Source organism: Miniopterus natalensis, chromosome 1, assembly GCF_054644295.1.
Source record: "Miniopterus natalensis isolate mMinNat1 chromosome 1, mMinNat1.hap1, whole genome shotgun sequence".
Taxonomy (NCBI): domain Eukaryota; kingdom Metazoa; phylum Chordata; class Mammalia; order Chiroptera; family Miniopteridae; genus Miniopterus; species Miniopterus natalensis.
In genome coordinates this window covers 180,532,488-180,545,886 of record NC_142081.1, presented here as the reverse complement: position 1 = coordinate 180,545,886, position 13,399 = coordinate 180,532,488, and the positions used below count along the sequence as shown (strand labels likewise).

General features: G+C 43.1%; 1 long non-coding RNA gene across 1 annotated transcript in view; it reads right to left on the bottom strand.

Annotated features, from left to right (window-relative positions):
* Positions 1–13,399, bottom strand: part of LOC148094511 (uncharacterized) — a 214,930-nt gene that overhangs the window by 46,000 nt on the left and 155,531 nt on the right. The window contains exon 2 of the long non-coding RNA XR_015716110.1: positions 11,591–11,646. This is a non-coding gene — a long non-coding RNA (uncharacterized LOC148094511). The remainder of the gene's footprint in view (positions 1–11,590; positions 11,647–13,399) is intronic.

Here is a 13,399-nt window from a genome sequence, read left to right as displayed (position 1 = left end):
GAATTTTTCTGTTATGTTTCATACTGGGTTGAATAGTGTCCCCCCTAAATTTAGGTTCAACCAGAACCTCAGAATATGGTTGGAAATAGGGTCTTTGCAGATGTAATTAGTTAAGATATGGTCATACTGGGTTAGTACTCCCTAAACCAACATGACTGGTATCCTCATAATAAAAGGTGATGACATACAGAACACACACACACACATACACACACAAAGAACACAAATAATGACAGAGGCAAGAAATGGAAATGATGTGTCTGCAAGCCAAGGAACGCTAAGGATTGCCAGCAACCATCAGAAGCTAGGAAGAGACAAGGAAGGGTTCCCCCGCAGGTTTCAGACAGGGTGTGGCCTCCTGTCCTGACACCTTGCTTTTGGACTTCCAGCATCCAGAACTGTGAGAGAATACATTGCTGTTGTTTTAAGCCACACAGTTTGTGGTACTTTAGTTATGGTAGCCCTAGGAAATACATGCTGGTGGGGGGGGGGTAGGGGGATGTCATAATAAAACATGCCTACATATAATAACACGTGCTTGGAGGTGATCGGAGTGATGTAGCACTTAAATAAACCCAGCCTACACAGGAACACTAGTCTTTATTAACAACTCCCTCTAACATTTCATAAGTCCCATAGAAAGTCTAGAGCAGCTGTCATTAAAATCCTCTGCCCCAATTCCTAGCCCCCAAAACCCTTTTATCTGAGGGCATTCTGTTTCCCTCTTTCATTCCTTTTTCATCTCCCCTACCAATGAAGAGCTCAATCCCCCAAACATAGTTCTTAGTCAGATCCACTCTCCTGCCCCAGCCCCCTGGTGAATGTCCTTCTACTTTCTTGTTAGCTTCTCTGTCCAATTGACTACAAAGCTCCCCTTCCCTTCCCTTCCCTTCCCTTCCCTTCCCTTCCCTTCCCTTCCCTTCCCTTCCCTTCCCTTCCCTTCCCTTCCCTTCCCTTCCCTTCCCTTCCCTTCCCTTCCCTCTCCCTCTCCCTCTCCCTCTCCCTCTCCCTCTCCCTCTCCCTCTCCCTCTCCCTCTCCCTCTCCCTCTCCCTCTCCCTCTCCCTCTCCCTCTCCCTCTCCCTCTCCCTCTCCCTCTCCCTCTCCCTCTCCCTCTCCCTCTCCCTCTCCCTCTCCCTCTCCCTCTCCCTCTCCCTCTCCTTCTTCTCCCCTCCCCTTCCCTCCCCTTCTCTCCAAGGTTTTAATGCAATCTCAAATGATGCTAATTATGAGCACTGGTAAGAAGATACATTAAATGCACAACACTTTCCTAAGAAAATGTTGTATTACAGCTGCTTTACAATTAAGGCAATAATTAATCTGAGTAGAGAGAAGGTGTGGAATATAAAACAAACTCTCCTTAGAGGTTTGAAAAAGAAGTTAAAAATGCAGCGTCAACAGGGAACTCTTTTCATGTTCGTTTTTAATAATGTGACTTATATTACTCTTTTAAAGAACATTTTAACTGTCTGCCTCCCTTTGTATTTTTAAATTTTTTTACAGGACTGTGGAGACTCATGGCTAGGTCTTGGGGGAGACATAGTAATTAGAGACATAAGAATAGCTAGAACAACTTCACATGGAAAATGTCTCAGCTGTGGTCATTGTGACATGGGCTTGGGGATAAGCCACCTCATTCCACAAGACAAAATTGGGTGAAAATAACTTAGTCATAAGGCTGCAGAACTGAATTCCCAGGAAAGCATAAGATACATACCCCTGGGCACACCTTTGAAGATGCCACATTTATCTTGGGCCAAGGATTGTTTACAGAATGCCATGTTATCCACCTCCAGTTGAAACGAGAGACATGGAATGAATATTTTGAGGTCAATGAGTTTCATATTTTACATTTTCCCAAGTCTTCAGCTTCCTTGATTACTCATGTGAAAAGTACTTTAAGAAGAGAGAGTTCAGAGTTGTTTTCTACAACAAACAGACTCTAAGGTGGCTCTCATGAGCCTTTGCGATTGGTGTTCATGCCTTGTATGATTTCGCCTGTAGTTAGGACCTGTGACTTGCTTCTAACCAATACAAAATAGCAAAAGAAATGGGACATCACTCCCATGATTATGTTACATTATATAAGGCTCTGTCTTGCTAGCAGATCACTCTAGAGTCTGACTCTCCTTACTGGTTTTAAAGAATCAAGCTTCTATGAGTCCTGCAGCTTCAAGAAAATGAATAATGCCAACAGGTGGGGTAAGCTTGGAAGCATACCTTTCCCCATTTGAGCCTCCAGATGAGAATCCAGCCCTGGCCGACCCCGGGATTGCAGCTTTATAATAAACCCAGTCCAGGTGTGCCCAGGCTCCTGACCTACAGAAGCTTGAGGTAGCAAATGTGTGTCGTTTAAATCACTAAGTGTGTGGTGATTTGTTATACAGCAATACAAATGCACACAAGTGATGCCTTCTTTTTGTTTTTCTTTTTTAAATATGCTTCTATTGATTTCAGAAGGAGGAAAGGAGAGGGAGAGGGAGATAGAAACATCATTGATGAGAGAGAGTCATTGATTAGCTGCTTCCTGCACACCACCCACTGGAGATCGAGCCCACAACCTGGGCATGTGATGTGCCCTGACCGGGAATCGAACCATGAGGTCCTGGTTCATAGATAGAGCTCAACTACTGAGCCACATTGGCTGGGCGATGCCTTATTTCTCAACCAACTATTTATGTACCAAGTTTTTCCTCTATAAGAGTTTGAAAATTGTTGATTAAAACCCAGAACTCCGAATTTTAAAAGTGCATGAGGCCACATTTAAAATAAAATTTATAAAGTAGTCAAAGTTAGTCTTTGAATTTCCCTCTGGCCACTCCACAGTTTCTCCAAGTGCCTCCTGCTTCGTTTGCTGCTTATGTCAGGCCTCAGTCTGTCTGCCTTCCCTTCCCTAATGCCCCCCCCCAAAAGCTCACCTACTCAGCATTATATTCTCTTTCCACTCCATCGTGATCTTTCAACAAACTTTATTTACTTATCAAACATATAAATCCATGCTGCATTCAAAATACTTTTACTGTTAACTCACTTAAGTTTTATAACAACCCTATAAAGTGGGTGCTGTTGATATCCCCATTCTTCAGATGAGAAAGTTGTGCTATGACAGTCGTTTCAATAAAATGCATGCGCTTCTGTGGAAACAGGCAGTAATAGCTGAAGCTTCCAGTGACTCTAGAAATGCTTAAAGGACTTGTAGGACACAGAAAGCAACCCTAGTGCTCTCCCGGTAGGAGTTTCGGGGCGACAGAGAATGCACCTTTGGAGAAAGGGGCCTGTTATCATTCCTTCATTCTCCCAGGACCTCGCACGTGGTGAGGGTGCAGGGTTCAGCTCGCCCCTGACTGCGATCCTGGTGCACTCTGAGTAACCGGCTGGTTGTCTGTCCACAGCGAGGACTGCATTTAATTCACTGCTGTACCCCCGTGTCTAGCTGTGCCCGGTTCCTCACAAGGGTCCAAAAGGACATGGGATGGCCGGCTGGCTGGCTGAGTGAATGAGTGGGAACCAAGAAGCTTCAACATGCACTTAAGCAAGCACCTGTTCCCAGACTAGAAACAATGGATGTAACTGCTTCTCAAATCAAAGGGTGATATGCTCAGTGCAAAGAGGGAGGGATTCATTCCAGACACACAGGAGAACAGAGGGAGAACCAGATGGATATTTTTTAAAGAACGTATTTGGGAAAACAACAGAAAGGGATCAGAGCGAGGAGAGAGGGTGAGGTTGAGGGTGAACTAGAAGTTCCCCAGGTCAATCAGAAGAAGCTGAACATAAAGTCAAAAGGCAACATGTAAAACTGTCAGCAGCCAGCAAAGCTGGTGCTCCAGCTCCAGGAAACGGCTACAGGAGAAAGTGGCCAGGAGCTGGGTGAGAATATAAGTAATGAAGATGGCTGCCATTTATGGATGACATTCTGTCCCAGGCGGGATTCTCACTGCTTTGTGCTTATTACTTTATTTCAGCACAACTCTGTAAATTCTATTCTATTATTATCCTCACGGCCATTTTACAAATGATTAAAGTGAGTAACAGAGAGGTTAAGTAACTTGTTCAAGGGCACACAGCTTACAAATAGCAAAGCTGAGGACTGAATATAAGCAGTTTGCTTAGTCTGTATCATTCGTCACGACCATTTGTCACCTCTTTATAGTACAGACGACCTCTTTGTAAGGACAGCAACCATGTCAAGCAAATTAACAATTTAAGTTGTTTTTAAAAGAGCTTTTGTTATGCAAAAGCCCTCTCACCCCCAATTCTTTATAACCAGATTGCACCCCCGCTGGAGTCCCTCCCATATAGAAATTCTAGAGCTGCCACCTTACTAACATCTGGCTGAGAGGTGAAGGTGGAAACCAGTGGAGACCCTTACAATAGGAAACAGTTCAACTCTCCAAAAACCAGAGGGATTCTCCCCAAACTAAATGCGGTGGAGGGAATAAAAAAAATGGGAGGGCCCGGCCGGGCATGGCTCAGCGGTTGAGCTTTGACCTAGGATCCAGGCAATCAGGGTTCTATTCCTGGTCAGGGCCCATTCCCGGGTGGCGGGCTCCATCAATGACTCTCTCATCATTGATGTTTCTGTCTCTCTCTCTCCCTCGCCTTTCCTCTCTCTGAAAGCAATAAAGATATATTAAAAAAAAAAAAAAGACAGGAGGGAGGAGCTGTTCTAGATTACAAGTGACTAAAGAGACATTACTACCAATACAATGCATGAAATTTGATTTTTTTAAAAACAGCTATAAAAGACAGTTGCGGGATGGTTAAGAAATTTACTATTGGACTAGATAATAGATGGTATTAAGGAACTTCTAACTCATAGTTCATTTTCCCAGGTCTGATCACGATCACGTGGTCATGTCAGAAATGTTCCATATATTTAGATGTGAGCTGAATGAAGCATTTAGGGCTGAAGTGTCGTGATTTCTGAAACTAACTTTCCAATGGTTCAGAAAGAAAAATAGAAAGATAGACTGATTAGGAAGGCAAATATGGCAGAATATTAACAATTATTCAATTAGACAGAGGATACACAGATGTGCACTGAAATATTCTTTCAGGTTTTCTGTACCTTATTCTCATAATGATAAGTTTTGAGGGAAAGAACCTAGAGGGAGGAGGCAGTGGTTGCTTACAGACTGGCCAATGTGAAGGCCTTCGGGGTGAGTTATAAACCTCAGGCTTGGCCACATGGGGTCAAATGCAAATACTTTCTCAATAAAACAAATACAGAGCTGGGCCGAGGACTGGATGGGAGATCTGGCTGCTTTTCCAATAAAGATAGCAGGGGGCAGCTGTCAAGGTAATAAAACTGCCTGAACTCATCCATAAAGTCAAGAAGACCAGGCTCATGATGGGGGAACATGCGTGTTCCGATGATTTTCTGTGAACAGCTGGAGCTAGTCTGCCGGGGCTGAAGCCCTCACCCCACTGTTCACTACTCCTGTGACCTGGGCCCTTAACCTGGGCCAGTTACTTAACTTCTCAGACACCCAGTTTCTGTCCTTTACTAATACTTAACTAATCGAATTGTTGTATATGAAGATTAAACAGAACAATCTATGTAAAATGCTTAACACAGGGTATGGCCCACAGCGAGCATTCGACAAATGTTACTCCCATTTTTGTCACACAAGGGAGCAGGATGCGATAAAAGAGAACACTTGTTTGCCACTCACTATAGCAGCAAAAACATCCCAACCCACATCTCCTGCAATTTTTACAATTGCATGTATGTTCGGGTTACTTAATTTATTTCTTTTAAGTGCGATTGTGTGGCCCAGGGTGAGCAGTGATGCTGGTGAAGTTAAACAGTGGAGATTACACTGTAGCATGAAAAATAAACACTGAGCTCTCTGTTCAGTGTTTCTCTGCACCGATACCTCATCTTTGCCTGGGTAATTATCTCTCCACAGCAGACAGTTATTCAGCACCAACAGATAATTCCATTAACATCACCACTTGAACCCTGCCTCGCCAGGCTGCTCAGGGTCCCCTGGCTGCTTGTGAAATCTTAGGGGCCTCGTATCATTTTGGAATTGAAAAGAGAAAATTATTCAAGCACGTTCATTTTTTCCTGAACAAACCTCAGCACATCCTTGACTCAACATTCCTAAAAGTGTTTTGCTGCCAAGAATATTATCTGTAGCAATTCAGTGCGAGCTTTATTATGGATTCCAGGGTGATAGTCAAATATTACTAGTTGCTAGTGAGCTGGTTTCTAACTCTTGGAGGGTGAGAAATAGGCAGGGGAAGGTAGGGTGGTCTCTGGAGACTTTGAAATGACAGAAAAACATTCTGGCAACACAATCTTGATCATGTATACACTCAGCAGACATCATGGTGACCCAGAGATTTACCAAAAACAGTAAATGAAACAAATTTCTTGACACTGCACCTAAACTTCCATTATTTAAAATGAGTGTATACTGCTCATCGAGGCCTTTGATCTGAAGCCCTGTCTTTTACTGATCTCATGGCTGGTTGGCAGTTTTAACAGAGAATTAAATTAGCAATATTCTCCCATGTATGAGGAGCCTATAGTCTACAAAGTGCTCTGTCCACATGTCTCTTAACCCCAAAATCCTCACAATAGCCTTTTGGGTTGGCATTGTTACTACCCCATGCACACACCCTGCTCCTTGTCATAGATGAGGGCCCTCAGGCCCAGAGAGGTTAAATAGGGCACCTGACACTGCAGGTCAAACGCAGTGGAAGGAGGACTCCATGGAAGTCTTTGACCTCAAAGATCCCATGTGGCTTTACTTGGAGAGAAAGGAAGCGTTTCTCATTCCATTTTCCTGTGTGCAAGGGGCTTCACTACTACAGATTTATCTTCTTTCAAAGATAGGAAGTCCGGTTGTCTGCAGAGCACACATTTCCCCCACTGGACTGACCCCAAGATGACCTTTGCACTCATCTCCACTATCTGTTAATCCTTGTGTCTGGGTGCCGAGGAAGTGTTGACAGAATGAATGAATGAGGTGGGATAACAGATGCATCTCTTGCAAAGCTAACGCATAGTAGGCATTCAAAAAAGACTTCTTTTAATTTAAAAACAATATTTATTTACTAGCTCTGGCAGCAGATTTGGTCAGGAAAGAGGTCAGAGGGTTGACTTAAATTAGGTTTGAAGGTTGGCTGGAATTCAATTACCCATGACCCTCTCGTCTTTCCTGCCAGCCATGATTAATGGAGGTTGGCTAACGTAGGTTGGGATTAGTAACACTGCAATCAACCGTTGTTGGAGAAAGAAGACGTGGGAATTATCTAAGAAGCACTCAGAGGCCAGATGAGCTTTCTTAGTTTGGAAATAACCTTGTGATTTAGCCTAATAACAACAGGGCTCAGATTTGGAGACAAAGGGCAGACCCGGTAAAGCCAGGCAGTCTTTGCTCCTATTTTTCTCACAATCACTCTGGCCTAGCAGCCCTGCCTGACATGGATAAATTATCATCGAGGGCTGTGGATGGTCTGGATCCAGATCTTCAAAGAACACCTTGCTCTTGGATATTTGGGATGTATATTAGGGAAAGAGGCCAACTGAAAGCCAGAGAAGTAAACCAGTTAAAATAAGAAAAGAGTCTACCCTGGTCATCAAAGCTTTCCTTTCTTCCAATACAAATCTCCCTTCTCAACCTCGCCCTGAGGTTTATCTAATCTCATTCCAACCAGGGAAGAAGGCCTTGAGAGGCCAGGACTCAGCTACAAGTTTCTTTTTATGTAAAAACATTCTTTTGGAACCTATCTCCGAGAAGGTATTTTGAAAATACGATGATAATAGTTGCTTGCTTGTGTGTTTTTTCATTCGCCATGGTTTTGAATCAGTTTTCAAAATGTTCTAGTTCTTCTGCCTTTGTCTAGCAATAGTTCATCTTTTGTTAGTAGGTGAGGGAAGCCCAAGGAGATACAATAGATATTTTCCTGTTTTGTTACAGTTCTAACTCTGCACCTCAGTTTCTGTCCAGTCTTGATTTCAGAGCTCCAAACTTTAGCCTGCCCTAAATGGCACAGCTGGCTGATGAAGGCAAGTTAAGGAATCATTAAGGTATCTACCCTTTGCCCCTCCTTGGACAAGTTGCTTAATTAACTTAGTTAAAATGCAGTCCAGTGTTACAAGAGCAATTGTACTTATGTGTCTTAATAACTTATCTGTCCCTATGCAACAGTCCACTTCTCTCTAATAAAAAATATATACATGGGATTTGACGTATGGATCTTCAAGCTCACAAAATGAGCTCAAACTTGAAAGAGATCCAGACTTATAACAACGTTTATTATTTTTAGAGCATTACCTAGTCATTTTGATTAATTCGCTTGGAGTGCTTTTCCCTTCGGCTCCCCAGGGAGAGGTGGAGGAAAGATGGTAAAACATAAATTTCCTTTGGTGACGAGTTCACATCTGTTTAGAACTGTAACATGGCAAATCATTGTGAAATCTTCTAATGGATGCCTGTCCCATGCCAAGTAAACCCAGGACCAAACACACATAAAGAAATAATTGAAAGACACTGGATTGAATCCAAGAGGCCATGGCTAATGTTTCACCTAATCTCTCTCCCGGTCTTTCCTAGGACCAGCCCCAGGGCCAGGGAGAGGTACCAGTGGGGCTGGTGGTGGCATTAGGTCAGATCCCACAAAGCTGCAATTTAGGGTGGGGGGGTATAAGAGCTGGGAACAAAAGTGTTGTCTTTTTTTTAAAAAAGAGCCCATTTTGTTTTCAATTCTTTTTATCTTGGCTCTATCTCTTGCACCACTAACTCCAGAACTTTAGAAGCTCAGGGTGGGGTTGGGCGGGGCTGAGTGACTTTTTTTCTTAAAGGGAAAGCACAGGGCAGTTTCCTGGGACATTCACACTTTGTTTGAGCTTGATGGTAGTCGTGAATGAAACCACTGAGCAACGCCAGGCAGTATCGCTTTGGACGGCATGGACCAATCAGAGAGGGGGTTCTGCTGCTACTCAAGGGGGAATTTGGACCTGTGAGGCAGTCAAGATGTTAATGATTGATTATTTCAGCTGGCCTAAGCTTGGAGCTTCAAGATAATATGCCCAGAATTGGCAACAAAGACAATCATTTATTGCTAGGAAGGGCTACTAAACTTTGGCTCTCTTAGGACACACAGAGAGATCTTTAGATCCTGTACTTAATACTAAAAAACCAACCAACCAAACAAAAACAGCACCTCCCACCCCCCCAAGTTTAGCTAACTTTCAGGCATAGAATGTATTTTTGAACACTAGAGATGCACTATGTTGTAAGAAAACACAGAATGTGCAAACTCCAACTTACCAAGTTAAATATGGAGAAATAAAGCATTTTACGGAAGGATGTTATAGGGCATTTTAAATAAAAACTACTTAAGTATCTTTAAATTAGGATTGATGTATATGTTAACCTTTAGGATCATGTACAGAGAAGGTCCCCAATATAAGCATCATTTTTAATATGGAATATGTAGGCTTTGGGGCCTCATGTCCCTGGATTTGAATTCCAGCTCCACCTCTCATAGGCATGTGACTATGGTCAAGTTACTTTACTCCTCTGGGCCTTAGTTTTCCCACCTGTAAAATGAGAGCAGTGATAGCACCTCCCTCACAAGGTTTAAATGAGCTGTTCACTACACATAAAGCTCTTGGAGAGTCCCTGCTGCCGGGGAGGTGTTTCATGGCTCCCAGCTTCCTGTGGGTTCTCTTTTCCCGCCACTGAGACCATGTGGGGCAGCCAGCAGGGAACCAAGAAATTCAGCCCTTCTTTGTAGCTTTAGATGTTTTAGATTTATATCAAGTAAGATGTGACCTAAACAAGTAGAGCCCAGACAGCTATGACTGTTTCCACCTTTCTCATATTTATTTATTTTAAAATAATACTTACATAGCACTTATCCTGTGACAGGCACATTCTAAGCACTTGACAAATACTGACACATCTAATCTTTTATAACAACACTATGAAATGTATACTATTATTATTCCCATTGTACAGCTACAGAAGCAGAAACACAGAGAGCTTAAGTACCTGGTCCAAGGTCATATAAGAGCTAAGTGGTGCATCTGGGATTTGAACCCAGGCCTTCTAGTCCATTCCCTCATGGGTATATCTTGAGCATGTTCTTTATTTGGGAAGCCCTGCTGCGAACAAAGCAAGCCGGATGAAGTACCGGGGCGGGTTCTGCACACTCTATAAAGAAACAGCAGAGCTAGAAGTATTGAAGTTGTAAAAGTCTCTGCTGATAAGATTTGTGTAGCCACAACCTCAGACCAGAGGGGCCTTGATGAGGCTGGCTGGACAAGCAGTAGGCAGGTTTCCCAGGCCTCTGGCCCTCGGCCCATCTCTCTGCTCCCACCGCCTGGAGGGTGCAGCCTCCTCTCGGGTTTCTTCCCCTTCCTCACACCCTGTGCATGAGTGTGAATTTGCTGTGAATTTGCTGCGAATTTGCTGCGAATTTGCTGCGAATTTGCAGGCCCTCGCAACCTGCACGTGGAGGGGAGGTAGCAGAGGGAGGAAGGCATGCAAGTAATCAAGAAAAGCAGAAATAACTTGTTTTAAAATTTCAGTACGTTTATTATTGGTGGTGGTTTTTTTTATTACAACAGGAATATGTGTTTGTGGCAAACATTGCAAAAGGGCTGACCCAACCCCGTTTTCCAAACCCCTCCTCCCAGCTTCCAGTGAGGGGTGGTCTCGTGACACAAATCAGGCCAATCAAGCCTGAGTCTGTTTCAGGGTCCCTGGGAATGCTCGCGCCCCCCCTTTCTTCTCTGAGCGTGCATGTGATGACGGGGGGTGCCCCAGCCGCCTTAAGGCCACGGAGGAAAAGCCATGCAAATTTCAGGCCTTGGGCCTGGCCTTGCAGTGGCTGCACCGCAGCGCGTTGGGTTTTCATGACCTGTAGCCGAGGACAGTCTTATCCAAACGACGTTCATGTAGAAAAGTTAGAAAATACAGCAGGAAAAGGAGGAGGGAGAATATCACCCATAACCCTACCATCCAGAAATAACCAAAATTAGTATTTCAATGTATATCTCTTCAATTTTTCCTCTTTATAGTTTTACAAAAATATGAAATAATGTGCTATCAAAGGTCTTTTGTAACTGATTTTTTTTTTTTTTTTTTTTACTTACCAATGTGCTACAGTCATCTTTCAATAGCAGTCATATGCATCGCTTTGTTGCATGGATGTTCCAAAGTGTATTTAACCAATTCCCTGTTGCTGAACATTGTTATTTCCAATTTTTATCTGTTGTGAACAATGATAGTGTGAACATGTTTGTAGATGCATCTTTGATTACCTCCTTAGGATTATTTTCTAAGGACACACACGGGGATAGAAGGACAGAGAATAGACCTGCAGGGGCATATTTGCTCTTTATTGCCTTCAGAAGAGCAGAACTGTATCATCCTGCAACTAACTGTTGATCCACTTTAAAACCCATGTGAAAGGCTGCTATAGGGTTAAATGCAACCAGGTCAGAAAAGGGCTTAATGCAGTTTGGTACCTCATAGGTATTCAATAAAAAAGGAGTTATTGTTTCCACGCTTAGAATCAACACTCCATTAATGTACATGGACCACTCCAGAATGTTCATCTTACCTTTTATTCCATTGACAACTCAGCCCTCAAACCACCGGCTGTAAAACAGCAACAAACTACAGAAACAAAACAAAAGACAGAAAAGGAAAGTAAAAAACATAACAAAACAACAAACCTTTTTCTTGGGCACATTTCTTCTCAAAACCCCTTGCGCTAAGGTATGGCTATATGACTGAATCCCAGCTAATGGAATGCAAGCAGAAGTGGTGAGCACAGCTTCCAGGCTTGACCCAGAAAAACCTCTCACATGCATTCCTCCATACCATTTCTTCTTTCACCAGCCCAGTGTCAATGGACAGGATGTCCTCAGAGCCCTGTGCTGAGAAAGGCACAACCCCTGTCAGTCTGTATTTAAGCAGAGCTCCCACCCCCTCCTAACCTGGAATGGCCTTGGCTCTTTATGGAAATGCAAAAAAAAAGTTGATGGTGTTGAGCTATCGATATATCAGAGCTTCTGTGCAGTAACATTTACTGGTGCCACCATTAAGACAAAGACCAAACACATTAGTGCAATATTCAGACAAGGAATCAACACTGACGGAAACAAATAAACATACAGTGAGGCTTCTCAGAAAGAAGCCTCCCAGTTCTAAGGCCCCTGACCTTCCTTTCCCTGAGGAGATTTTAATTTTGTTTTACTTGACTTACTATGCTCTACCTGGAATCTCTGTTGAAAATCCCTTACAATGAGTAGAAAGTACCAAAAGTGAGAGGCATGGCACTGAATGTCATCAGTCTGGTAAGGTTTGGCTTCACATCCAGTCCCACTGCTCTAGAGCCATGGACCTTGGGCATGTGACTCAACTTCTTTGACTCAATATGTACAAATAACTGAAAACTGTCAAACACTTAGGTGGCACTCAGTGCAGACTTGATGGACAAGAGAATAAAATGAGAAGAGATAGATGCCTGGTCCCTCCCCTCTCTGCCCTTCAACCAGGGCTACCTTTGACTCCTGGGTTTTAATCCTGACTACCTCACTAACTACAAGCACCAAGGATAATGCCTGGCCTAAGTGTCTGCTATGAACATTACCGATTTCTACTGTCATTGCTTTGGTCAAACCCTTCAGTACCTGTCAGGGTATAGATGCCTCTGGACAAGGTTGTTGCCTTCCCTTCTTGGCAGATGCCAACACTGGTCCTACCCTGAGGAGGCACCTTGTCTTGAAACCACTGCCCCCATCCATGTCCTATTTAACCAAATGCCAACCAATTCAGAAAAAAAATTGTTAATGATTTGTGAGCCTCAAAAATAGACCAGAAGAGAGGGAAACCTTCAGAATCAGTAAGGCACAGCCCCCAGCTTTAGTCCTGTGAAGAGAATGATGACCCGATGGATGATCTGATTGCATCAGGTTTCAACTGCATGCAGGGTAATGCTGCCAATGTCAACTTTCCCATCGGTAAATGGGAAATCATTCATCCCATAATGACAAGAGAAAAGTAATGGCTACAGAACATAAAACATATAAAGCTGCCCTGGTCAGATAGCTCAGTTGGTTAGAGCATCATCCTGATATACCAAGGTGCAGGTCTGATCTCTGGTCAGGGCACATACAAGAAACAACCAATGAATACATGAATAAGTAGAACAGCAAAGTCTCTCTTTCTTTCTCTCTCTCTGCCTCCCTCCCTCTCTCTCTCAAATCAATCAATAATTTTTTTTAATTAAAAAAATATATATATATTAAGCTAAGAGTATCTATAAAATGCATATAATAGGTTGGACATATTTTCAATTATATATTCCATCAATTTAAGTCCCTAAAACCTAACATTTCCATACAGTGAAATGATGATACAACAT